We start from the raw sequence: 6,916 nt of genomic DNA on the forward strand, positions 1-6,916 counted from the left end.
CACCGCCTACAATGAACGGAAATAATTAGTCAAATTAATTTGTATGTTTCATTTGAGATTTGAGAATGGTTAATATTTTTATTGATAGCATTTCTTAGTGCTATAAATCTAATTTCTGATAGAACATGTTGAATCTGAGACAACGAAGTTGAAAAACAATTTCCGTTCTGAATAAGGAACAATTAATTGTATTCATATAACAAACTAACAGCAAAACATGATATGCTAAGAAGATATTCAATTTAAAACAAGCAACGTCTTTAAATTGATATCCCCTGCACACAAAAATTTGTTCATGGATGGGTGAAATCCCTCGATATACAGTATAATCATTCAAAATAATTAAGTGCATGGTAATTGTTTTTATGCATTGCAATGGCACTTCCACCCATTGATATCTACACACCCAAGAAGTTTCATGTTCAAATGTTTTATTGTATCTGAAATATTGCCCTGAACAGTTCCATCATACAACAAGGGACAAAATTGCCACAAAACCAGGTTTTCATTGTGAAAAAAAATCTGATAAAGGGAGAAAACTCAAACTGAACTTTTGAAATGAACAAACAAAATTAACCCCCTTTGTAAGTTTGTTTTTTAAAAAAAACTATTTTTAGTCGTGGCGATCTTGACATTGGAGATATTGACGTGATTCTTTCGTGCGACACACCGTCCCATGATGGTGAACAAATGTGCCAAATGATTTTAAAATCTCACAATGAATGACATAGTTATGGCCAGGACAAGCTCATTTATGGCCATTTTTGACCTTTGAACTCAAAGTGTGACCTTGACCTTGAAGATATCGACGTAATTATTTCACGCGACACACCGTCCAATGATGGTGAACAAATGTGCCAAATGATTTTAAAATCTGACAATGAACGACATAGTTATGGCCCGGACAAGCTTGTTCCGCCCGCCCGCCAGCCAGCCAGCCAGCCCGCCCGCATTCGCCAATCTAATAACCAGTTTTTTCCTTCGGAAAACCTGGTTAATTTCCTTCGGAAAACCTGGTTAAAAACAACCAAGGACAATCACTCTCATTTAAGAAAATGAACTTGATGGCACTTAAGCATGGCACTTCTCCTCATTGATATCAATACACCCATGAAGTTTCATGTTGAAGTCTTGCATGGCATTTGCGATGTGTAATGCCATGAAAAATTACATAAAATATAACAAGAAACCGTCGGAAACGGGTGATGCTCACCAAAGGTTTTTTTGGTCACAATATTGCACTATATATTCAGATAAAAGGAAACGTCTTGAGGAGCATAACTTTGGACAAAATAATACGATGGATGGTTTAGCAACTTAAAAATTTCAAAGGGCCATAACTCTCTAAATAAATCATCTAACCAGAACCCACTAATAACATGCGCATCTCCTAAAGATAGTTAAGCTTCCCATAAAGCTTCATTGAAGTCCAGTCAGTAGTTGGGGAGAAATAGAAGGATCATATCTCTGTGAAAAATCATCCGACCAGAACCGGTTGATAATATGCACATCTCCTGTTGGTATTGAAGCTTCCCATAAAGTTTCATTGAATTCCCGTAATAAGTTGCTGAGAAATAGCTCGGACAAGAATTAAACTATATGTACAATGTAAAATTTCAAAGGGCCATAATTCTGTGAAAAATCATCCGACCAGAACAGGCTGATAATATATATACATCTCCTCTTGGTAGTGAAGCTTCCCATAAAGTTTCATTGAATTCCAGTCATTAGTTGCTGAGAAATAGCCTGGACAAGAATTGCACTATATGTACAGTTAATGGAAAATTTCGAAGGGCCATAACTCTGTGAAAAAATCATCCGACCAGAACCCGCTGATAATATGAACATCTCCTCTTGCTAGTGAAGCTTCCCATAAAGTTTAATTGAATTCCGGTCATTAGTTGCTGAGAAATAGCCCGGACAAAAATTGTGCACGGACAGAAGGACAGATGGACCAAGCGGCGACTATATGTTACCCCCCCAAAAAAAATCTGGGGGAGCATAAAAAAGGGCTATAACTCTTATTAAAGAAAGTGTAGGGTTATGGTTCTTGTGCATGGCAACTCTCCTCATTAAAATATATATACCTGTGAGGTTTCATGTTGATATCTTATATACTTTCTGAGATATAGCCCTAAAAGGTTTTGGGACAGATGAACTGACAGAAGGACGGAAGGACAACACTAATTCTCTATCCCTCGGCCTTTGGCAGAGGATAAAAATCAATTTACAATGAATCTGTCTGCCTAAATTATGATGACAAATTTATGTAATGATGAAAAATTCATAAACAGTAACAATCAATTTGTTAGACTTAAACAAAACAATGACAAATTTAGTATTATCACAAATAAGTGCAAAGACCAGCTTCCCGTCTGTAGATCTGCCATAGTCATCAGCACTTTTCTATGGAATTCCATAGAAAATATTATGGAATTCTACGGAAATCGATGGAAATCCATGGAATTTGATGGAATTCCATCCACTTGCCAATTTTCCATCTGAAGCTGTTATGGAATTCCACGGAATCTTGACTAAAATTCCATGCATTTCCACGGAATTTATGGAAAACACCATGGAAAGTTGGACTTAGCCATTTTTTTCAACGGAAATCGTTATGGAAAATAACTTATACATTTTCTTGGATGGAAATCAATGGAAAATAACTTAGAAAATTTTCGCTGGTTGTCTGAAATGTATTTGTAGTTTAATACATGTATGAATTTATTTGCATCATGTATTTTGTATTTAAAAGAAAATGCAATAAAGATAATTATAAATTTGTTCTAGAAATTGGAACAGTTATGGAACTGTTCCATATTTGTGTTCTAAAACGTATGTTCTGGAATTGTTCCAAAACAGTTTTTTTAGAATAAATCCAGAATATTTGTGGAAAATGGCTTAGGACTGAAACTGTTCCAATAATTTCAAGAACCTTTTTAGAACATTTCAAGGACAAAATATGGTCAAAAATTTCTAAAAATGTTTTAAAATGTAGTTCTAGAACACATCTAGAACGCTTTAAGAACCAGTTAGTTCTACAAAATTTCTTATGGGGAATAAGAACACATATAGAACACCTTACACTTACAAATAGCCAAATAGACTTCATAGTAGCAACAGCAGCAGCAGCAGTAGTAGTATTAGTTGTAGATGTAGTAGCTGTATTAGTAGTAGTAGTTGTTGTTGTTGTAGTAGGTGTTGTTGTTGTAGTAATTGATGTAGTAGCAGTAGTGTTTTTTATATCAGTAGAGGTTGTGGTGGTAGTAGTAGTAGTAGAAGTAGTAGCATTAACAGTTTCTGTAGCAATAGTAGTAGCAATAGAAGTAGCAGTAGTAGCAGTTGATGCTGTAGTAACAGTTGTTGCTGCTGCTGTTGCTGCTGTTGTTGTTGCTGCTGTTGCTGCTGTTATTGTTGCTGTTGTTGTTGTTGGTGGTGTTGTTGATGCTGTAGTAATTAAAGTAGTAGTTCTGCAGAAGTAGGAGTAGATGTTACTTTCAAAGCAATTTCTACAAGTTTAAATTCCTTAACCCTGTCCAAGTGGTATACACACCGTTTTTTCTCAATATCAAACTCAGCCAGTCCAGGTTGTCAAATAACAATCTATCTGATAAGCCAAGCATGTGTTGTACATCAGATGTTGGGTATGTTTGCTGCAAATCTATTGGTTATAAGATATAACAGCCTTTTCTAATTGGCTGAATTCAAATACAGAAAGTTTACCTGTTAGATTGAAACATGAAACATGGTGGACAATGTACTGGTTTAACTTGTTAAAATAAAGTTAAAGACATTTAACAAACAGAAGAGTTCATTAGTTTTTCCATTTAAAACACTTTCTTAAAATACTTATGTATTTATATCATTTGGAAAGTGACATGAAATATTGCTAAAGAGTGATGCATACAGTGTTTGAGCAGTCTGTCTAGGAATAGAACAACAACTGAAGGTTTGTGATTTTTATTATTTCTAAATATTCCTTTAAATTTAATCTTCTTATGACATTATTGTAGACCTTTTTATGTGATATTTGAAGTTTTAGTATGGCAAATATTAGTTTAAAAGCAGCTGTCACCCAAATTTTCACTTAGTGGAGTTTGCAGGTTGAAAAAGGAAGTAATAAGACCTATGTGGAGAAATTAATAACATTGAATGTAGTATCGGAATTTTCTCATGCAAGGTTATGGAACTGCAGGCTAACGAAGTTTTTTACTGTGCATGTTGAGCACTCAATGCTCATTAATGGTGTTAATGTTTATTATTATCCCCCGCCATAGGCGGAGGGATATTATTTTGGCGTTGTCTGTTCGTCCTTCCATCCTTCCGTCTGTCCGTCTTTCCATCCGTCCGTAGTCATATCTTGGAAGTGCTTTGGCAGATTTCACTGAAACTTGGTATGAGTATGTATATGGATAAGAGGATGATGCATGCCAAATGGCATTGTACACCATAAGTTAATAACAGAGTTATGGCCCTTTGTATCTTGAAAAAATGCTTTTTGTGTGTCCAAGGCCATATCCTGGAAGTGCTTTGGCGGATTTCATTGAAACCTGGTTCGAGTATATATATGGATAAGAGGATGATGCACGCCAAATGGAATTGTACACCATCTGTTAAAAACGGCGTTATGGCCCTTTGTATCTTTAAAAAATGCTTGTTTGAGTGTCAAATATAATACTTATGTGTCCAGAAGCATATTGGCGGGGGATATCAATTCAACGTATTTGCTTGTAAATAAAAAATTAAACCAATGGAATTGGTTTTTAGGTATCTGAGTGTGCATTTTCATACCAATAGAATTACACATCATTCTAATTATAGCAATAATAAATTTGTACTAATCATACCAACAAATTAAGTTATGCTTAGTGCTTTGCGATGTATTCACTTCGTTTTTAGTTCTCTTTCTAAAGACCATTTAACAACTTAATATTTAAAACAATTCATGAATTACGTTCCCTATACATTTTCATTATGTGCTTTAATTACCATTGACCAGTTGATGGAAGATACTGCAGAGTTTGGCAGGGAAATAATCCAACAGCAAAGCAGCTCTTTAAGCGCATTTACCTAGAGGACTTACAGGGCTACAAATTCATGGTAAATATTGTCATGCCCTGGGCTAGATAAGTTATTTAATGTTAACCACCTGAAAGTATTTTGTCTTTTTGGAATTCAATATATTAGTCTAAGTCATTTACACTTTTCTGGATCCTGGGATAACTTTAAAAGTTCTAAGTATTTTTTCATGAAACTTGAAACATGAACAGATGACAATAAGGACATTTTGCACGTCATTTCATGTTGTTTATAATGCAAGAATTCTGGTTGCTATGGCAACAAATATATTTAACAAACTTAAAATAGTGAAGTTTAACAGGTAGGGGACCATATTGCTTTGCAATCTCTTGTTATAGTTTGAATGTCAATAACTCTTTGCTTTAGACATTTTTATGATTTTTTATTCTGTAGAGCACATGTGAGCAGTATACAATGTACCTCATACCAAAAAGGACCCGGAGGCAGTGACTGGTGTTCAATATTCTCAGAAGAAAAGGAAAATGGCAGTGGAAGACTTGGACAAACATTTTTAGCCTCTGTGTTAAGCCTGGCAGTCTGTGGCTGGTGACATGTTTTATTTTGGTTACTTCTTGTAAAAAAAAAGACCAGTTATTTATTTTGTGAATTGTATTTTGTGTTTGTTTTTTGTCTTAATTTATTTGTTGTTTTTTTTAATTTAGGAATTTGAAACTTGGATAATTGAATTAAGTCCGTGTTCAACAGTACTGAGCATAGTATAATAAATAACAAATTTACAACAGTTGTTAATTTGTTATGTATTATTATTAACTATGCTCAGTACTTGAATACTGGCTGTCTGCATGGGAATTTGTTTTCTAGAAAGTTGGTTTCAGACTTAAATATTTGAAGTTAACCTTCGGAACTTTTCTAGAATTGTACTGGAACACATCAACTAGAACTGAACTTCTGTTATCGTACTGAAAGTGTTCTAGAATTAATAAGGAACAGTTGTTGAACGTTAAAATTTATGAGAAAAAACTCTAGAACAATTGTGTGTGATGTGTGTGTGCATGTAATTGTGTGTGTTTATGAACATATGTGAGAAAGGAAGTATACTTGTCATAAGAGAAATGTAAAATTCTACTTCTATGTTTTATATTGTGCCTTTTATAAGTTTTTCTGTTCTCACCTGTATATGCGTGCATGTTTATGGATGTGTTTTTGAATGTGTGCGTGCATGCCTGTGGTTAAGAGAGTTGGTACTTCCACGGAATTCCACGGCGTTCCATGGAATTCCACGGCGTTCCATGGAATTCCACGGCGTTCCATGGAATTCCACGGCATTCTATGGAATTCAACGGCATTCTATGGAATTCCACGGCATTCTATGGAATGCCACGGAATTCTATGGAATTCCACGGCATTTTATGGAATTCCATCCCATATCAAGTCCCCCTTCTGTTTTTTTTTCACTTTTCCATTGATTGCATGGAATCGGATGGAAAGTTAGTGCCAATACTCCACGGAATTCCATCTTACGATTTCCATAGAATTCCATATGATTCCACGGCAGATCTACAGACGGGTTAGGCGTCTTCTTGACATTTGAGAACTTAAATTGCGTGTGCCTGACAAAACATGCAATAAAACAAAATGTATTGATCACGCAATCTTTTCATCAACAAGGTTCTCTGACAATAATAATGTGCATGGTCATGTTTATATCACAGAAAGTGCTTTCATTTACCTCAATAATTCCCTAGATTGTCATTTGTATGGAGCAGATGTTTCATTTTAATCATTGAGCAGATGTGCAAAATGGCTGTTGGATTTTTTGCATTTTTTTTTTGCATAAATAACTTAGTTAAATATGTTGTTTTTCAATATGTGTACA

General features: G+C 34.8%; 1 long non-coding RNA gene across 1 annotated transcript; it reads left to right on the forward strand.

The window, feature by feature from the left end:
• The first annotated feature begins 3,302 nt into the window (after nucleotides 1-3,302).
• On the forward strand, nucleotides 3,303-6,255 carry LOC127846376 (uncharacterized). Its single transcript, XR_008033480.1, has 3 exons — nucleotides 3,303-3,949; nucleotides 5,000-5,100; nucleotides 5,473-6,255. It is a non-coding gene; the product is annotated as an uncharacterized LOC127846376 (long non-coding RNA).
• The last annotated feature ends 661 nt before the right edge of the window (nucleotides 6,256-6,916 follow it).

The sequence above is a fragment of the Dreissena polymorpha genome, chromosome 9 (assembly GCF_020536995.1).
Source record: "Dreissena polymorpha isolate Duluth1 chromosome 9, UMN_Dpol_1.0, whole genome shotgun sequence".
NCBI classification, from domain to species: domain Eukaryota; kingdom Metazoa; phylum Mollusca; class Bivalvia; order Myida; family Dreissenidae; genus Dreissena; species Dreissena polymorpha.